Source organism: Pongo pygmaeus, chromosome 3, assembly GCF_028885625.2.
Source record: "Pongo pygmaeus isolate AG05252 chromosome 3, NHGRI_mPonPyg2-v2.0_pri, whole genome shotgun sequence".
Classification (NCBI taxonomy): domain Eukaryota; kingdom Metazoa; phylum Chordata; class Mammalia; order Primates; family Hominidae; genus Pongo; species Pongo pygmaeus.
Genome location: NC_072376.2, coordinates 88,848,391 through 88,870,009, shown reverse-complemented (window position 1 = coordinate 88,870,009; position 21,619 = coordinate 88,848,391). Strand labels below are relative to the sequence as shown.

The 21,619-nt window shown below is 40.3% G+C and overlaps 1 protein-coding gene across 4 annotated transcripts in view; it reads right to left on the bottom strand.

Moving 5' to 3' along the window:
• Positions 1–21,619, bottom strand: part of SHROOM3 (shroom family member 3) — a 350,049-nt gene that overhangs the window by 143,328 nt on the left and 185,102 nt on the right. The gene's annotated exons all lie outside the window — the stretch shown is intronic.

Sequence of the window (21,619 nt, the reverse complement as noted above, 5' to 3'; positions counted from 1 at the left end):
AAATAGGAGTATATATCATAGAAATGTCTTTTCTCTCATCCAGGAATGAATTCAAAGGCTATAATTCTTGGACAATTACAGTAAGTCCTCAGTTAATGTCATTGGTAGGTTCTTAAAAACTACGACTTTAAGCAAAATGATTTCTAGTTAAATCAATTCTACCATAGGCTAATTGATAGAAACAAGAGTTAAATTCCTATGGTGTATTTCTGGCCACAAAAACATCACCAAACTTCTAAATAAAGACCAAAGAACTTTTAATATTAATCATTGAAATAAATGTGAACTATGTATGCATTTAAGAAAGATTAATAAAAACCAGTAAGATATTTATTTACCTATTTCTTCCAGTTCAGGGCTTTGGTTGGCCATGGCCTATCTCAGCAGCTCAGGGTGAAAGGTGGTTACCAACCCCAGCCAGGATGTCATCCCATTACAGGGCACACTCACACACAAACCCATGCTCATTCAGACTGGGACTCTGTAGACACGCCAATTCATCTAACATGCATATCCCTGGGATGTAGGAAGAAAACAGAGTCCCTGGGGAAAACCCACACAGACATGGGAAGAAAGTGCAAATTCTACACAGACAATGACCCCAGCTGGAAATCAATTTTTTTTCCTCATCAATTTATAGTGAAATAGTGTTGATCAAAACAATGTTATTTGAGGACCTGTGGTATAGGCAAATGAGACTGCTAGGCACATTAGGAAAAGTGATTTTAAATTACTAATAGTAGTAATTTCAGGGCTGCAGTAAAAGGCTGCTTCTGAGTCCTTAACTATACTTTATGTGAAAGTGACTACACAGAAGGTTCATTAAATAATTACCAACTTCTTTCCCTTAGAGTTCCTAATGGTTGGAGTATTTATTAAACAAGTAGGGCTGTGTGTATGTCTTTCCATCATGAAGTCTGTCAAAAATTTTAAAATAGCTGGGTGTTTCTTGAAATATTTGTCACATGGCAATTAAAACAAAGTAATGAAGAACATCTTCAAATTTCAGAATTGCTACAGAAGAAAACAAGCTTTCAATAAAATAAAAGAGACATCAATCACATATTTTACCCATTTATGAAACATGCTCAGGGACAAGGTACTCAGACGTGAAGAAGCATTCCCAGGAACCATCTTGGAGAACTGGACTTGGTAACATGAGAGCTGAGAAGTCCCAATTCTTGGTCGTGAAGAGTCTACCACGAAGAGAATTGGTTTGCAAACCAGAAGACTAACTTTTACATGAGGCACCAGGGCTAATGCCCACAGATTTCACAGAGGACAATAACGGGTATTTCTGATGTTGAAATCCTAGGATTGATCTGACAGCACAAACCAAATGCCAGCAGTTTCCCTGGAGTTCTGCTGCGTGCTTTTGCCAACCCTGATGATCCAGAGGACCTCATATCTCAAGTTGCTCCTATGGTGAAGGAACCACGGAGTTTCTCTGAGCACCTAAGATTACTCTGCTTCAAGGAACTCATGAGTGTCTGGACAGAAAATATCGCTGAGGGATTCCCAGGAGTGACTCCAATGAAAGACCAAGAGTGAGTACACATAGGCTGTTGTTCCATTTCTCCAGAGGCCTTTCAGACCTGATTTAGGCAGGACAGAATTCCTTTGGAAGAGTCCCTGAGTTCCACATTTCTAGAATTCTACAACCTGAATGGTAGGTCTGGCTGTCCCTCTATCAGGTTGTACTTATTTAATAAATACCCCAACCATTAGGAACTCAAGGGGAAACGAGTTGGAATTAGAAGACACTGTTTTTTGGTTCTGGTTTTTTCTTTTATGACCAGCTCATGTCAGGTCCCAAAATGAATAAGAGGGCAGGTCTCAAACTAAGAGAAGAGATTTACACTTTCTCTCACCAAAAGGAGGATTGTAATCCCCCAAATATGGTTGATCAGTGAGTGACCCTTGAGTTAGCAGAAGCTGGAGCTCCTATGCAATGTCCATATGGATGAGGAGACAGTCAGAGGCAAGATGTCCACATGGTTCAGTGAGGGTCCTCCTCTACCTTTAGCTTGACCTCTTTGAACATACCTAATTGCAGTCTTCCAGGGTAATTTTGAAGACAGAAACTTTAAGATGATAATATCAGCTTAATAAAGACAGGAGGTTTTGTTCTCATCTCCCTCCGTTCTCCTCTGGCCCCTGCAGTATCCTCAGCATAATGCCCAACACATAGTAGGTGCTCAATAAATATTTGTGGAGTAAATACAATGATGCTATTGCTGGAATTAATGCATAGTCAAGCCTGCTTCAGGAAAGGGTGTGGAATTGTCACAAAAAGATTCTTAAAGGAAACACGGTCTATCAATTCTGCTTTTAGAGTGTGTGTATGTGCTAACACAGTTCAATACATCTCTTTCCCTCTTCCTCTAAGTCACACAAACATTTTTTCCTGCTTATATTATACAGTTATTTTTAAAAGTTTAAAAATAAAGTCAGCCCTCAAAGAACAAGTGAATACATATATGAAATACGGTTAGAGATTGTTTTGAATCATTTTGGAATTTGAAGATGCTTTCTCTTTTTGCAACACTACTGATGAAAAGCTTAGAGTTTGATAAATTATAAACCTAATGAGGCTTCTAACTCCTCTAGCTAGTCATTAGCTGCCAGGAAATGATCATTATTACTTAATTATAAGATGAAACTAAACATTGAGAAATGTTGAAAGTGATCTGATTGGCCAATACACTAAGGACTAATTTCACAGGCATGCCTTCTACATACCAATTAAAGCTGCATCACCATAATAAAATGCTGCATGCTGTTGGCTGTGTTCTATGTTGTCATTTTCAGATTAGAACAACAAAAATAATTCCAGTCTAGGGCACTTCCTGGCCACCAACGTCTGCTAGGCCTTTCTATACCTTGGAGGATAAGGTCTCCTCCTGAGGGCTTATTACTCCTCAGGAAATGCCCCTAATTCTACACACAAAATAAGAGGCACTTAAAAACAATAAAGGCAACAAATCAATCAATTATCTGTTTTCCTAGCTGTCAGGTAGAAAAATACCAAAATGCTTTCCAAAAGGAAAGTGTATATACGTGACACTCTCATTTTGATTTTAAGGGACAGTTTATTAGCAGAGTGAGAATGGGTGTTAGGGGAGAATATTGAGGACTAGCACTCCATTAGTATGGGCTCTACTGGCACACAGATTTAAAAACACCATTAAGAAGGGGTCTCCAGGATAAAATTTTCCATTCTAGCTCAATGCATTATAACATCTATGTCATTCTGTACCAATACTGATTTGATAAAATGTCATCTGCTTTTCCTTTCCGGAGTCTCCCTTCCATTTGTCTGGGATTAAAGGATAGCATATTGGTTGAGACTAGGGGCCTGGAGCTCCCAGACTGCCTGGGTTCCAATCCCAATGCTATTATTTAAACATACTACTCAGTATTTGGGTGAGAAGGAGAGAGAGAAAATGAAGATTTTTTGCTGAAACAAAGGCACTACCCAACTCAAGTACGAGGTGTGTTGCAGGATTTCTCTTTTTTTTTTTTTTTTTTTTTGAGACAGAGTCTCGCTCTGCCACCCAGGCTGGAGTGCAGTGGCGCGATCTCGGCTCACTGCAAGCTCCGCCTGCTGGGTTCACGCCATTCTCCTGCCTCAGCCTCCCGCATAGGTGGGACTTACAGGCGCCCGCCACCATGCCCGGCTAATCCGGCTAATTTTTTGTATTTTTAGTAGAGACGGAGTTTCACCGTGTTAGTCAGAATGGTCTCGATCTCCCGACCTCGTGATCCGCCTGCCTCGGCTGGGATTACAGGCGTGAGCCACCGCGCCCGGCCAGTTAACAAGATTTCTTTTTCTTTTTCTTTTTTTTTTTTTTTTGAGACTGAGTCTTACTCTGTCCCCCAGGCTGGAGTGCAGTGGCGCTCCACTGCAACCTCCACTTCCCAGATTCAAGCGATTCTTATGCCTCAGCCTCCTGAGTAGCTGGGACTACAGATGTGTGCTACCACATAGAGACTCACCAAGTTGGCCAGGATGGTCTCTAACTCCTGGCCTCAAGAGATTCCCCCGCCTCAGCCTTCCAAAGTGCTGGGATTACAGGCATGAGCCACCGCGCTCGGCTGCAAGATTTCAATTGTCAATTGATCACCTGGAGTTTAGAATAGTCGTATGACCTTATCAAAAAGGGATTATAACAGCTCCTACCTCCTGAGGAATTGTGAGGATAAAATGAGCAAAAACACCTTTAAACTGCACACTATGTGCTCCATAAATACTGGGTTTTTCTTATTATTGCTTTTTGTTCTATTTGAGGGGTAGAGCTGCAGGAAACAGATCCAAGAAATTAGTAGTCAAGAATGGTAAGGGCAGCATGGATACTCATCAAGGTGTCTCCATGAAAACTTAATCCCCCCAAGTAGACACAGCAGATCAAATTTCCTAGGAATATGTATTAGTTTTAATTCACCTTTTTAAAGCCTAATAATTGGGAGTTTTTCTAGCAATACTGCTTGTAGTCCTGCCTCATTACCGTATCACTAGCTAAAATGGTGATAGAAACTCCAAACATAAATTGTCTGTACTTGTCTCCATTTTGTCATTTCCCATTCTCCCTTCAACCCACTGCAGTTCAGCCTTCTTCCCCCTCCATCCCCAGTAATTGCTCTGTCAAAGTCACCTCTTGCCAAGTCAATGATTTGTGTTTATGTCATGGACCCCTCAGCAGCATTCATCACAGCTCACTATTGCCTCCTTAAACACTTTCTTTTCTTGACTTCCACACCACCACACCCTACTGAGTTTTTCTCCTTGTCCCCAACTCACTGTTTCTTTTAAGCAGCCTTTGCTGGGTCCATCTCCTCATGAGGTTGATGTGTCCCAGGGCTTGGTCTTCATATCTCTATCTACATTCTTTCCTAGGATGAGGGATTCCAGTCCTTTGACCTTAAATATTATTTATACAAAGTTGGTAACTCTCAACTTTCTCTCTCTGGCTCTCTCTCTCCCTCAGATTCCAAACTCTTTTGTACAATTACCTGCCCGGATGTCAGATTGGTCTATCCAACATAATAAATCTAAAATAGAATTCTGAATTCTGCTGTTCCCAACCCCTCAACCTCTACTCTACAAACTTGCTATTCTCCAGTTTTCCCCATCTTGACTCATGATCCCATTACCAGCCCAATTATTCAGATAAAACCCAGTGTCTCCTCCATTGTTTCTTCCCTTAATCCTTTTATTCAACCATCTGCAAGTCGGTTGATCCTATCAGTCCCAAATTTCATCACTTCAGCTATCTTCACTGCTACCACCCTAAGGCAAGCTACCACCATCTCCTTAGATTGGTGTAATAATTTCCTAACTGGTCTCCCTCTCTGCTTCGACTTTTTCCCTCATTGACTGTTTCCTCAAAAAAAGGAATCTCCGTGTGATTTCAAGAAATAAAGTTGATAATAATTTTTCCTTTGCTTAAAATGCTCCAGTAGCCTCGTGCTATACTTAGAATACAACTCTTACTATGGCCTATGAGGCCCTACGTGATGTGGCCCCAACCCTGTTCGCTGTGCTTCTGTCATACTGCTAAGATTGTTCCCACGTCAAGGCCCTTGCTCTTGGGATTTTTCTCTCTGCCTGGAATAGCCCTCATCTCCATGTGGCTGGTTCTTTCCTATTATTTAGGTTTCAGTTCAAAAGTCACCTTGTGGCCAGGTGCGGTGGCTCATGTCTGTAATCCCAGCACTTTGGGAGGCTGAGGCGGGTAGATCACCTGAGGTCGGGAGTTCGAGACCAGCCTGGTCAATATGGTGAAACCCCATCTCTACTAAAAAAATACAAAAAATTAGCCGGGCGTGGTGGCGGGCACCTGTAATCTCAGCTACTTAGGAGACTGAGGCAGGATAATCACTTGAACCTAGAGGTGAAGATTTCAGTGAGCCGAGATTGCGCCACTACACTCCAGCCTGGGCGCAACAGAGCAAGACTCCACCTCAAAAAAAAAAAAAGATTAAAAAAAAAAGTCACCTGTCCTTCTCTGACCCTCCTATTAAAGCACCTCACTCAATCTCTCTCTATCCCAAGACCCTGTTCCATTTTCTTCATAGCACTTATTACTGTCTGAACTTACCTTCTTTGCTTATTTGTTTGTTGTCTGTACACCCCTATGAGACTGTAAATTCTATGAAAACAAATACCTCATCTATCTTATTCATCCTACAATTCCCATGCCTGCAATCCATGAATATCTGTTCAATGAGTTAATTCTCTCTAAGTGGAACAGCAGTTTACAAATTATACATAATGACCCATTGGAACTCAGTAGCCCATCCACATAATTCACAATAGCTAAGAAAGTGCTGGAACTTGGGGCAAATTCAAGTGGAATATATCTCTGACTGTAATCCACAGTCAAATAAAAAGTACGTTCAATTCTATGTTCCTTTAGCTCTTTCCAGGCTTCTCCAATTTATCATCAAGAATCATCAAAAGCTCGTGGCAGAGTCACCCACATTCTCTTTCTTCTCCTTCTTCCTTAAGTTTCCTAGTCTAACAGGAAAGAATCACTTTTTTGTGACTGACTGAATGGAAAAAAATGATTTCCCCATGTCCCAGCTTCCTATAATCCAATGGTCACCCCCTGATTTATCCAAAACCTGGCCTAAGCAACTCAGAAGGCTCTCTCCGACTCTCCCTTCAAAGGGCAGGTCTGCTAGACTTCACCTGTGGCTTTTTACTATACAGGATGCAAGTGCCACCAAAGTTAATGCATAAGAGAGCTCTACTACCTAGAGTTTTGCTTTGAAGGAAACAATTGGTGGCAGAAATGACCTCTGACTTTACCTCTCTGTTATCACTTTTCCTGTTCCATCTAATGAAGCTGCAAGTGCTCTAGCTGGTGTAAGGAAGAGGACAGAGCTGAAAGGTAGGCACTCCTGGTCCCGCTGTAACCATTTCATGTAATTTTGGGCAAGTCATTTAACTCCTCTGAGCCTAGCCTCTTTATCTGTAAAATGAGAGGATTTTAGTAGATGACCCCTAGTTCAAGCTGTACATGGTGTGAAAATATGGTGAACCAGTAAATACAAAACAATGAAACTAGCAAGTGTAACTGCTTATGATTGGTGCAGTGCTACTGTAGTTAAAAGACAATAAAAGGCAAGATCAACTTGGCCAGAGGACTAGACTGAGTCCTGTGTCATTGGCTGCAACTTCTAGAGACGGGACTTCCAGGAATTAGCAACTTCCCATGGAAATTTCATGGTTCATATATAGGCTGAAGCCTCCAAAATTCACACATCCAGCCCAGTTTCCACTCCTAAACACCAGATTCATACACCAATGTGCCTCATTAACATCTGCATCTGATTTTAGTAGTTATACACAATTTACAATGTTTAAAACCTTTCTCGCCTGTTTCACTTCTCATCTTTTCCATCTCAGTTGATGGCAGTTCCAGCCACCTGGTACTCAAATCTAAAAGCTTGACTTCTCTCTTTCTCTCACCCCACATTGAACATTCTAGTAGATACTGTTGTTTCGACCTTCAAAATAAATACAGAATCCAACCACATCTCCCATCTCCCTCGCTATGATCCAGGTCCAAGTCACCAGCATCTCTGTCCTGGATCCGTGCCATAGCCTCCTCACTGGAATCCTTGCCTTGTCCTTATCTGCTCACCTCCAGTCTTCATAGCCAGAGTGATAATTCTAAAATATAAGCCAAAGTATGTTGATTCTCTGCTCAAAACCCTGCAACCTTTCATCATTTCACCCAGAATAAAAGCAAGTCCTTACAACGGGCTGCAAGTCCCCATATGATCCACTCCTCCCCACACACCCGTTATCTCTTTGACCTGTTCTAGTACTATCCTCTCCCACTCACTCTGCCCCAGCCACAGTGGCCTTCTTGCTCTTTTACAAACAGACTTGGCCTTAGAGTCTTTGCACAGACAATTCCCTTTACTAGGTGTCCCCATAGCTACCATCTTCATCTCCTTCAAATATTGCTTTGGCATTGAGGCTTACCCTCACTTCCTTTTTTAAAATTACAACCAGCTGGGCATGGTGGCTCACACCTGTAATTCCAGCACTTTTGGAGGCCAAGGTGGGCAGATCCCTTGAGCTCAGGAGTGAGAGACCAGCCTGGGCAACATGGCAAAACCCCATCTCTATAAAAAATACAAAAAAAAACTTAGCTGGGTAATGATGGCACACACCTGTAGTCCCAGCTATTCAGGAGGCTGAGACGGGAGGATTGTTGAGCCCAGGAGGTCCAAGCTGCAGTGAGTCAAGATCGCACCACTGCATTCCAGGCTGGGTGACAAAGCGAGACCCTGTATCAAAAAAACAATTCAACCTGTCCCCCTTTTTCCTACCCTAGAACTCCTGATCCTCTTCTCCATTTTTTCCCATGCACTAATCTTTGAATATTATTTCTTTATTTTGATACTTATAATTTTTAAATGCCCTTCAAATATTCTTTATAAAGTAGTTACAGATTCATGTAAATTACTTTTTATAAAGCAGTTATGTTTAACATTTATTATCTATACCTAACCCTGTATATAATCTCAACTAAGGCAGGGATTTTGGCATGTTTTATCCCTGGCACAAAGACACGATAAGTATTTGTCGAGTGAAGTAAAGGACGAGTACCACTGCAGGTTAGGAGTAATCCCAACGTCTGTGCCCCACTGCATTCACTTCCTGGAAAAGCATTAATTTGTTTAAGGTTCACTAAGCATTGTTCACATTTCCTCTTGGCTGATCCCATCCTCATATCAAGAAACACATGAGAGATCCAACCTGCTCACTGAACCGCAGCAGCAAATAATGATAAACCTTGCTCTCTTTGAATTTAAGGCTATTTCCCCAGTGAACCAAGGATTTCAGAAACAGGGAAAAATCTAGTGATCTATATAAATTAATTTGCTAATAGTGAAAGAAGTAGCCAAATATCATTCTAACGTAAGATCTAAGATCCCTTCCTGGACTACTTTCCTAACATCAATGTTAACTCTATAATTTTTTCATATCTCACTTTCTAAAAATTTTTAAAGCCATTTCTAGGTTTCTTTTGGGGAAATCATGCCTATATTTTCAATGCCTTTTCATACAGACCTGTTAGTCTGCCCAAACTGTCATAAAGTAGGTGTCTATTTTCAAAAGGCCTACATGGTAATCCAGGATAGAGAAAGGAAGAAGCAGCACCTGAAAGGACATTCTCATCAAAGAGGAGGTTGCCAATGTTGAATTATAGGATCTAACTTGGGGCTAATATGTATAGCTTCTGTAAGTTAGAATCAATGCCCTACCTTTCGAATTACCTTTGTGAATAAAAGTTAGTAGTAAGACTTTTGTGCTGGACATGGTGGCACACACCTGTAGTCCCAGCTACCGGGGAGGCTGAGGCAGAAGGATCATTTGACACCGGGAGTTCAAGGCTGCAGTGCATGATGATCATGCCTATGAATAGCCACTACCTTCCATTCTGGGCAACATAGCAAGACCCCATTTCTAAAAAAGAAAAAAAAACTTTTGCAAAACAGAGGAATATGTATGCCTTTAAACCTATGACAATCATAGGCTTTGTGGATAATTTTAGGAAGACAGGTTGCTGACTTTCTTGGCAGTTGACTTCCAGAGAGCTTAAAATAGGCATTCTCCCTAAATCCTTGTCACCACCATCACGTACAGAACATAAACAATAGAGAACACAGTATTGGGTAGAATCTCTACCTAGCGGACATCTTACTGGCATATCTACAAGACCTGAAACTTAGTTTCCTTAAATATTAGAACTAATTCAGCCACAAGTCTCTAAAGACATGGCTATTGGGTTGTATGTTATTCCAGAAATAAAACCACAGTTCTGAAGGGTCTGACTTGGGACGCAAGTTTTAGGCTATTGTGTAAGCTTTATGTGAACCCTAGGATCTCCCCCTGCAGGCTGCTCTCAAGAAGTTCATGAGTTTACCTCCTGAGTCTGGAAGTTGGGAGAAAATCTGAGAATAATATTCAGAGAAAAAGCCCCTACTAGCATCCCCCAAAGTGCTGTGATCCTAACAGAAGCGAATAATATGACACAGCCACACACAATCTATATACTGTAATATGGCTGTAGAATCTGGGAAACACAATCGTAGACTCATCTGTTTGGCAATTCCTAATCATTTGGACTGTAGGAAGACTCCCAACAGCTTGGATTAAAATCCTAAAGTTCTGTCAATGCTGTCTGTGGGCATGAATTCAAGAAGGCTGCTGTCGGTAGCCCATAAGCCATGATGTCATCATGGTATGTACAAAGAAAACTATTCTAAAATGACATGTACAAACATCCAATGCCTGAGAAAACAATAGTGCTTTAATTGAGGACGAGAAATATGCTATAAAGAAAGGGATCTTTTGGACCAAGAGACCAAGTTTCATATCCTAGATTTGCCACCTACTAGGTGATCTTGGCCAAGGTGTTTCACCTCTCTGAGCCTCAATTCCTTCCTCTGTAAAGAGGGACAATACCACCCACCCATCAAGGTTGTTGAGATGATCAGAGATGATGCAAATAAAATGCCTGGCATTGACTCTGAATAAATGGCAGCTACTTTAGGTAATTCTACCCATGCATGTTAAACTAAGATTATATTTCATAATCCCAGCAATTTCATAACTGCAATCATGGTTATCTGAAATTTTTCTTATTAGTACAACTTGGGGATGAATGGTAAGCGGTGTTTGAGATAGACAATGGGTATGTATTTAAGTAGGAATAGTTTAAGAAAGAACAGTTTTAAGCTGTCTTTTTGGTGAAAATGTAGCAGCAAGCAGCATTTGTGAAACTCAACTTGTCTTATTTAAATACCCACAATTAATATTCAGGCAAATAGAATTAATGTAGCAGACTGGAGGCAAATTTTAAAACTATTTCCACCTAGAGATAAAAAAAAAAATCCCACTATCATTTCTACCACTTGGAGAGAGTGATTTTCCTTTCTTTTGATTTCCCAGCATTAAATTTTACATGAATTAGGGTTCGCCTGATGAAGCAGCCCTACGTACATGCTTCCTCATCACAACCATTTTGTGCTTCAATTTTAAATCTATATAATGCTATAAAGAGCTGCCTCCTGCAGAGTTATAAAACACCACAGGGCACATTCTGCCCTCTGCTCTCTTCCTTCCAACAATAAACTAAAAGTTAAGGAGAGTTCTCTATGTTTAAAGCAAACTGAGTGACAACTAGACTCAACTGAGCCTTCCACAAATATGTGCTGTATAGCTACTATATGCCAGGCACTGTGCTAGGCTCTAAGTATAATAGCGAGATGGAAACGGTCCTTGCTCACAAGTTGCTTAGAGTCTAAAGAGGAAGAGAGAAGTTTAAATACAATATGGTCAGTTATAGGGGTAGACAAAGACATGATGTCATGAGAATATTTGCCAGCCTTTAGGGAGGGGAGGATGAGCCTTCTAGTTAGAGAAATAACACATAGGAAGAGGGAGAAAGTATGGTATGCTCAGGAACCGAACATGGTTCTCGGCGATTGGAGTATGAAGTAGGAAAGGAAGGATGCTGTGGTCAGGTATGAGGCTGGAGAGAAACACTTCCTATATAGTGTGTACATCTTGACTTTATCTTGAGATGTGGAGCAATGAGGGCTTTAGGTAATGCAAGAAAAGACAGACAGAGGGAGAGGGTGGGTGGGAGGAGGGACTAAAGAGGGAGAAGGAGAGGAAGGGAAGTGAGTGGTTGAGGGAGACAGAAGATTGGTTATCGCTGTTGAAAATGAAAAGATTTGTTTCATATACCCAAAAGAAGAATGTTTTGTTGTATTTTATCTTGGCATAGCTGTATAAAACTAAGAAGCTAGCTATTTGGGGTTAGGTAAAAAATTTGAAAACAGAATATTTAAGGCCTATAGTTTCTCACCAGGAAATTTTAAACTATGTTTGATAGCACCTATTAGAATTTACTTTGGGGCTGATGAAGCTGAAACTGCAACCATACTGCTATTGCAGTTTGGAAATGATTTTGGTTCCTGGCACAGCAAAGATTTGGCTGATCATCTCATTTAACATAGGAACTACAGCCCAAAAGTACTGCATAAACTGGGAGTCTGGCATTAAAATATCTGCACTCTCCTTATACAATTCAAGGGTACTTGAATTACCAAGCAAGGCTTACATAAGAACCTTTTCAATTCCAATAATAATATAATATCATTGTACTGAGGTTAATGAAGAAACAATAGTTTATAAAGGCAAAAATTATAAAGCATATGCTATTATTCTTTGTAACTCAGAAAAATACTAAAATCCATTGTAGACCACATCAAAAAATGTTGTAAATATAGCAAGTCTTATCTGGCTTTAATTCAATCTTTCCAATGTTCAATATTATTAAATCCTGAAAGAATTTGAGGCAGCTCTGGAATATGCAACATACACACTCGTATTAGTACAGATGTTAACACACTGATTCATTTCAGACACCTCTTCATAATTTCTGTTTGGCTTCTGAGGCACAGCCCCACTTTAAAAACACCATGATAACCACTCTTTTTAAAAATGTAACAGAGTCGCCGGATACCAGCATTCACGTGTAGTGGTAACTGCCCCTGCTGGGAATTCTCATGCCCCTCACCCACCCTTGGAAACCCGAATAACAAAACAGGACTCAAGGCCTTCTGAAATTACTCAGGCTGGAGCAAATGTTGCTCATGCTTCATCTCCCAGGAAACCTAAAAACTTCCCAAGAATGAAGTCGCCACGGGAGCAAAGCAGGCAGCTGAGTGAACTCTGGAGCTCTAATGTACTGTCTTTTGCAGACAACAGCTCTTCGGTGTTAAAGCCACAAGACCAAGAGCAGACACAGCATCCAGAAGAAAACCTCTATTGGCAAGCACAAGACAGTGATCACAGACGTGGCCCCAGACGATGGAATGACAGGAGTGCAGCACGCTGAAATGTCGGAATACTACACGCCTGCAATTGCCTTTCCCTCTGGCATTTAATGAGAAATAAAAAGCACATGTGAAGGTTTTATGATCATTTTACTTATGTGTTAAAAATACTATAAGTAACTCTTTTGGAATGTCCTTTTCTCTCCAACATAAGTGGATATTTGAAAAATATTTGGTTAGAAAAATTAAAATAACCTAAATTTAAAATCCATGTACAAGAATGACAAATACAAACATGCTGGTGGTTAAAAGCAAAACAAAACTAAAATAGAATTTCTCTCAGAAATAAACCATCTCCACTGTATGCTTTAGAAAGAAAATGTAGAATCCTCAGTTATGGCGCATCTGAGTATGCAAGGAATATATTTCTCCCCTTCCCCCGCCCAGATCTCTCATTTCAAATCCCAGGCATGTTCATTCAATTCCACACTCTCAGCTCATACTGCTGAAAAATGCTTGGGTGTTTTGTGCAAATCCAAAGCTAAATAGGAAAGAGACAGAAAAAGATTTAGAGGCATAATAATCTTGAAAGAAAATAGTTCTGTGTCATGTTTGTCAGTTAATGGGGAAAAAACGTGCTTTAGGAAGTTTTAATTGAATAAGAACCTTTAAAATGTCATCTTTCTTCAAAGAAATATTTGTGCATATTGGATAAGAAAAATGTAGAATGTTCTTGCTAACTCCTTGAAAAGAGCCAGATCATTTGGCCTATGTAGTAAATGGAGGATTCTGAGTGGTAGTCCAGTGCTTTCCATGGAACCTCTGGCAATTAACTTTCTAGCTAGGAGTCAAGTTTTATAAACCGCTAAGTGACCAGGCAGACAGACTGGCTCTACAAGGTAATGTTTCCAATTTGACTCATGCTTATGGTCTTTGACCTTGAAAGTCATTTGTAGTCCAAGTGACACCAGACATTCTTAAAACTGGTATACTGAGGGATCAGCCTAGACTTTTGAATTTTGGTTGACTTTTTGCATTGTTGCCCACAGACTTGGTGCAGCAGGAGATACCTGTTACAGGGAAGAAGGAAGAAAGGAAGAGAAAAGAAAAGGAAAAGACCAAAATGCATCTCCTGGAAGCAAAATATCCCAAACTTGAAAGAGGAGTCACAACTTAAGTCAAAAGCATGAAATGTGTTATAAGGAGGTCTTTTCCCTAAAACAAATATATTACTAAAACAGTAAACAGTGGTAAGCTGTAAATCATAATCTTTTGCCTAATGCATTCCTAGAGTTTCATCCTGAGAGCAAACACCAGTGAGAAATGGACACTCAGGAACCCAGATAACTCAAAAGTTGGAAGGAAGCTGTCTGCAGTCATTTTCATTAAAGAGATAAGATCACCTGGCCCTCTTCAGTAGCTTTTACACTTAATGTTCCTCCCTCCTGACTCTCAAAGCTATAAACCTGAGAAGAAAAAACCCAGCTTTGCTTTTAGCCACAACCCTAGCAATTTAAGCAAAGACAGGGTAGGGAACAATAAAAATATTCATGGCCATCATGAAGATTTACCATAACATCCATTATGCTTTCTTGGTGGAATTACTTCCCCGTGGCCTCCTTTCTTCAACCAAGGAAAAAATATGCCTTCCAACTTCCATTTTTTGTTCCTTCTTGAGCCAAAAATATAATCTATATTTGCTTAAAAGAGGGTTCTGGAAAGTGAAAGAGCCTTTATCTGCTTGTGAGAAATGGAATTAACTGAAAACCAAGTGGAAACATTGGTAGGAATACTATGGTGAATGGTTAAATATTAACAACATAAGAACCAGTTCGTTTGAAAACAAATGTACAAGTGCCTGGCTTCCTTCCCTGCCTCAGGAGTCAAGAATGTTCCGTTACTGAGAAGGGCCATTTTATTGACATTCAAGTAAAATATTTGGTTCCAGGAAAAGAAGGTAAGAGTGAATACAAGAGCTATGGTTCTACAAACTGGTATTGTACCAGATGAGTCCATTCTGATGAGGCTGTCCTTTAAAGACAAATTCACAAAGGAAAAGTGCCTAGGGGAAAATGCGTAATTCTGACATGAAGCATAGGCGTGCCCCTAGCACGACTAGGTCTAGTCGTCCAATTTCCCAAAACTAAATGGGATATAAAGAATGGAAGAACATTCAGCTGTGCGCAATCCCAGAACTTTGGGAGGCCGAGGTGGGTGGATAGCCTGAGGTAAGGAGTTCAAGACCAGCCTGCCCAGCATGGTGAAACCCCGACTCTACTAAAAATATAAAAATTAGCTAGGCGTGGTAGCAGGTGCCTGTAATCCCAGCTACTTGGGAAGCTGAGGCAGGAGAATCACTTGAACCCGGGAGGTGGAGTTTGCAGTGAGCCAGAGATCATGCCATTGTACTCCAGCCTGGGTAACAGAGCGAGACTCCATCTCAAAAAAAAAAAAAAAAGAACATTCAAACTGTCTCAGACCTAAAGAAAACACTGGAACTATGTTATTTAGGCAACTGGGACCTGTATCTCATGCTGAATATGCAGTTCTGAAACAAGCAGCATAAACACTTACTCCATATTAGTTCAGATGTTAACACACTGATTCATTTCATACACTTCTTTGTAATTTCTGTTTTGTTTCTGAGGCACAACCCAACTTTGAAAACACCAGGACAACTACTCTTTATAAAAATGTGACAGAGGGTCTGTCTGTTCCCTAAGGTAGAAGGAAAAAGAAAGAATGATGGTGAGAAAATCAAGGTTCACCCAAACCACTGCCCTGCACATATAAATAAATAACCTCCAAGGCTCAACAGCCCAAGTTTGCTTTGGTGCAAAGGTGGTGGTTTGTGAACTAGAAAGGTGTGTAAAATAATTCCTATATGCAATCCTTCTTTGTACTGTTTGTGTTTTCTCTTAATCAGCGTTAGTCCAGCCTCTCTGAAGGGACGTGTTGGGCCTGCTGGGCTAACATACCAGGTGACTCTGCAGCTCCTGACAGGGTTTCTGGAACAGTCTGATGATCACCTGAGCTTGTCATTCGGTAACTTCCTGGGACAGGTGTTAGCCCAGTGTGAGGCTCTCTGCAGTGCTGAGACTCTGCCCTTGACTGACAGGAAGATTTTTTTTTTTTTTTTAATACTTGGCAATAAAAGGATCTTGGAGGTGGAAATGAAAAATCAATGGAGAAAACCACAGAAATCCCACTGAAACCAGCTTTACTTTTCTAGAGTCTTTCTGTTATAAGGGACTGCTTCAGGTTTCCACATTTCCCTGGAGGGCAGGATGCTTAAGGGTTTTAATCCTAGTCCCTTCAGATCACATAATGGTGCTGATAAGGTGCTGTTCTCCTGCTGACCCAGGGAAAAGTGCCCCTTCATCCTTTCATCTGCTTCTGGGTAGAAGTGACTGTTGAATGATTTAAAAGAGTCATTAAAGAGTGGAGAAATGCCTCCTCACTACGATGAAAGACTGAACATTACACAGGAAGATGGTCATGGGGTTCCTCAGCCTGGTGACCCTACGTCCCCATCTTTTCACTGCCTCTAGAGCTGAACATTGCCACACAGGCCCCTGCCCTTTCCGCCTCTGCCTCCGCATTCTCCGCTCACGTTTATTAATCCCCTGTAGTCAGGCTTTCAAGTTTGTCCAAACGGCTCCACCTCAATTGCCAAATCTGCCTGCCTCTTCTCAGTGTCTACACACTCCCTTGCTGTTGGCATTGCCAACCATTCCCTCTGTCTAAAACTTTCTTCCCTTGGCCTCTGAAACAATGTGTTCTTATTAGTCCTCCACCTGTCATTTGTGCTAGGTTTACTTCTTCCTGTAAGTACCAAGGTACCAGCCCTCCTCTCCCGGGCACTTCTGCTCTCGCCCTTGGGGATCCCATTCATTCTCATCTTTAATGGTCACCCTGTATGTAGATAATTCCCATATCTCTAACATGTCTTTGGATGCTCTCCTTGGCTTTATTCTACATTTCCAACTGCCTGTTGGACACCTTCATCAGCAGAGCCCAAGACCTCTCCAAGACCAAAATCATCACCTTTTCCCAGAACAAACAAAAAAGTCCCAGACTGTCTTCCCAAATTGCCCATTTCTACTAACAACCTCACAATTCCACAAGTCGATGAGCTTCAAACATCCCTCACAATTAGTGATCAAACCCTATTGTTTCTTTTTCTTTTCTTCTTCTTCTTTTTTTTTTTTTTTTTTTTTTTGAGATGGATTCCTGGTCTGTCACCCAGGCTGGAGTGCAGTGGCACCATCTCAGCTCACTGCAACTCCCCCCTCTCCCCTCCACCAGGTTCAAGTAATTCTCCTGCCTCGGCCTCCCGAGTAGGTGGGATTACAGGCATGCGCCACCACTCCCGGCTAATTTTTGTATTTTTAGTAGAGACAGGGTTTTGCCATGTTGGCCAGGCTGGTCTCGAACTCCTGACCTCAGGTGATCCACCCGCCTCGGCCTCCCAGAGTGTTAGGATTAGAGGCATGAGCCACCAAGCCTGGCCAATCCTATTGTTTCTTAAAGCCCTCTGGGTTTGTGTGACTGTCCCCTCTACTTCATTCTACTACAACCCCCTAATTCAAATCTTCGCCACTTTTCCTCTAAACCATTACAGCTCTGTCTCTTACAATAAAAACAGTAGCTTGCCTCTCATTAGATAGTAAGTCTGTATCCCCATGTTTCCATTGAACTTCTGGATACACCCCTCAGCTCTTTTACTACTTGCTTTCACACTTCTATGAAAATAATTGAATAAACGACCATGGGATTACTCAGTATTTCAGAAATTTTTAGGCAAATGCTTATATGTTTATAAATTTCACTACAATGTGAAGACATTTAGTCAATAACCCTCTTTAAGAGCAGGCTGCTCTCCCAAGACTGGATTGGTCCATTTAGAAACTTCATATTCCAGGCTGAAGTACTATGACACAGGGACTCAGCACTGTGATCACGGGGCTCTGCAGAGAATCCAGCAGAGTAAATCATCTTTCATTCAAACACAATATGGGTCAGAAAGTCAAATTAAGTGTTCTTGGTCCTTTATTGAAAACAAGGAGGATTATATTCTTCAAAAATGACAATTCATTAAAGAAAAGCTGGCACATGTTCCAGATTAAAAGAAATGAAAAAGAAGGCTGGGCACGGTGGCTCATGCCTGTAATCCCAACACTTTGGGAGGCTAAGGCAGGTGGATCATTTAAGGTCAGGAGTTTGAGACCAGCCTAACCAACACTGTGAAACCCCGTCTCTACTAAAAATACAAAAATTAGCCGGGCATGGTGGCAGGTGCCTGTTATCCCAGCTACTGGGGAGGCTGAGGCAGTAGAATCACTTGAACCTGGGAGGCAGAGGTTGCAGCCTGGGTGACAGAGTGAGACTTCGTCTCAAGAAAAAATCAACTAAAAAGACATGAGAACTAAATACAATACCTGGCCTGGGATTGGATCCTATACTGGAAGGAAAAAATAAGCTATAAAGGACATTATTGTGTCAACTAACAAAACTGAAATTCAGAAAATAAAGTATTACATCAATGTTAAAATTACTAGAGTTGACAATTGTACTGTAGCTATAAAAGAGAATATCTATGTTCTTAGGAAATATGCACTGAAATATTGAGGCATAAAAGGGCCACACTCTAACTTATCCTCAGTGGTTCAAAAAATATTATAGTACATAGGATATGTGATAAAGCAAATGGGGACAATAGGTGAAACTGGATAAAAGGTAAATGAGTGCTTTGTGTACTGTTCTTACTCTTATAACTTTCCTATTAAGTTTGAAATTATTTTCAAATAAAAAGTTTAAGGATTTAAAAAATTAAGTCCTCAATCTGTATTATTGGTAAGCAGGGTAGCCTGTCACATAACAAGGAATCAAAAATATTTGAGGAATGAATAGTCATTGCATACATCTTTAATATAGTAACTGCTTATGTAAAAGTTGTGGTTTTAACAAAATTAATTACTTTTTTTTAGAGACAGTCTCCCTCTGTTATCCAGGCTGGAGTTTAATGGCATGATCATAGCTCACTGCACCCTTGAACTCCTGGACTCAAGTGATCCTTCCACCTCAGCCTCCCCAAGTAGCTAGGCCTATAGGCACATGCCACCATGCCCAGCTAATTATTTTAATTTTCATTTTTAGATATGGAGTCTCCCTGTGTTGCCCAAGCTGGTTTTGAACTTCTGGCCTCAAGCAATCCTCCTGCCTTGGACTCCCAAAGTGTTGGGATTACAGGCATGAGCCACTGCGCCCAGCCACATTTATGTTCATGATGTTCAACTTTTCATGCTTGCCAGCATCTTGTTTCTAAGCTCAGCTCAAATTACACTAATGTGGAGATACATGTATACATAATTTTCAAATCTAATATACAGTAAACAAACACCTTATGTGTTTATGAGTTTCAAATTCTCATTCTAACAGTTAATATTTTAGTGTTAAAAAATTTTAGATTTTACAGGACTATGCAGGTACCTTAAATTAATTTTCTTATTTTAATTAATATTCTATGTGTTAATTATTGGTTAGAAAATACAATAAATATAGGTCAATTCTTAGAACTCAGAAAACACTATTAGCCTCACACTATGACTTAGAGAATTAGAACTTTAATAACAAACCAAAAACCCTTAGATGATTAAATTACATTTCTGTGATGCAATGGAGTAGTCATACATCTTAGCATAAGTCTACAAAGTTGAAGCCCGAAAAATATGGGACTGTGGTCAAAAGTAAATTTCCTTACATTACAAAAACTTCTTTATATTAATGTATCATCATTCTCATAATTTTTATAATGTCACCCACTGGGACAGAAAAATATTCAGTTAAAGTATTATATACCATTCAAACACCAACATGGTTATTATTTGAATTAAATAAATTCTTTAGGGGAAAAAATGAGTAAAATTTAGTACATCAGGTCAACTCTAAACACAGCCTTTCATTCTGCCTTATAACAACAACAGCAGCTAGCATTATTAATCTACTATGATCTGCCATGCTCAGTTCTAAATGTTTTATACATCCTCTTACTTGTCCCACAAATAACTCTATTTCTGCAGATAATCAAACTGAGGCACAGAGAGATTAAGTAATTTTCCCAAAGTCTAGTCTAAGACAGAGCCAGGACTTGAACCCAGGATTCTGGCTCTGGAGCCTGTGCTCTTAACCACTGCGGGTAATACTCATTCAGTTAAAATACAGTGCTACTTCACCTTTCAAATGCAAAGTATGTTGATTTTTAAATACACATTCATTTAATTTTGACTCCTGAGATTTGCTCACATTTTGTATCTCTTTTATTACGTGTTTAACTTCACTATCTGTTCCATGTTAACTTCTGCAGGAAGGAAGTCCAATTGGTAGACCAATTATTGTTATTTCTTTAGGTAGTTTTAAATTGTGGTAGAATACACATGCAATTTACTATCTGAGTCATTTTTTGGTGTACAGTTCATAGTGTTAAGCGCATACATATTGCTGCATCCCATCACCACTATCCATCCACAGGATGCTTCTCATCTCGCAAAACTGAAAGTCACCATTAAGCAACAGCTCTCCCTTTCCCCACTTACCCAGTCCCTGACAGCCACCATTCTACTTTTTCTCTCAATGAGTTTGACTACTCTAGGTACCTCAGAAAATCGGAATCAGACGTATTTGTCTTTTTGTGACTGGCTTATTTCACTTAGTATAACATCCTCAAGTTTCATCCATGGGATAGCATGAGTCAGAATTTCATTTTTTTAAGGCTGAATGATATTTCATCGTGTGTGTGTGTGTGTGTGTGTGTGTGTGTACATTCGAATGGATACACTATATTTTGTTTATCCATTCATCTATCAATGAACACTTAGTTGCTTCCACCTTTTGGCTACTGTGAATAATGCTGCTATGAACATGTGTGTACAAATCAGATTATTGTTTATGTAATTTGTTTCCAGATGATTGTTTTAAAAACATTATTTATGATCCAGGAGGCAGAAAATGCATGAGGGTTTGTCCATTCAAGATTCCAAACCAGATTCGAATCAGAATCTCAAGGTTAAATGAGAACAGGAACTTCGTCTTACCTAACCCCTGTATGATGCTGCAATTTTTTTTTTAGAACATCTGCTACCAAGATGTTGTCCAACCCCAGGCCTTTTTTATTTTCAAAGAATCTAATGTCAAACCTAACGTCAAACTGACTTCTGCTTCCCTTTAGCTTTAACCCACTGGTCCTAATTCTGCCCTATGGAGTCTAATCCTGCTTTCCCATAACGGTCTTTTCAAGTATCAGAAGGCAGACACAACCCCTCTGAGTCTTCTCTCCTCTAAGATAAATATTCTCAGATATGATGACTGAGAAGCCTGGGAGATTAGCATGGAGTTCCTTGAAGCGAAGTCGTTGTCTTCCTCACTTGATGCACCACTCACATTTGTACACATATCTGAAACTGAGGTTTCTTTGATCCTGTCTCCTGATCAAAACTCAAATCCCAGTGAATGTGAATGTGAAACACCCCACATTTTATAAGCCATTCAACTGGGACGGGAATGATCTGAAGGAGAGGTGCTTCCGGCTTTCCAGACCTGGCCATGGGCATCTTTCCTAGATCAAGTATGATACATGCCCTGGGTGCTTCCCCCACTCCTTTCCCTCCACTCCTTCACATGACTACAGTGATGGGTTCATGCTCAATCACCTCTAAAATTCTTAGCTAAAAAACAGTCATTAAGAGCA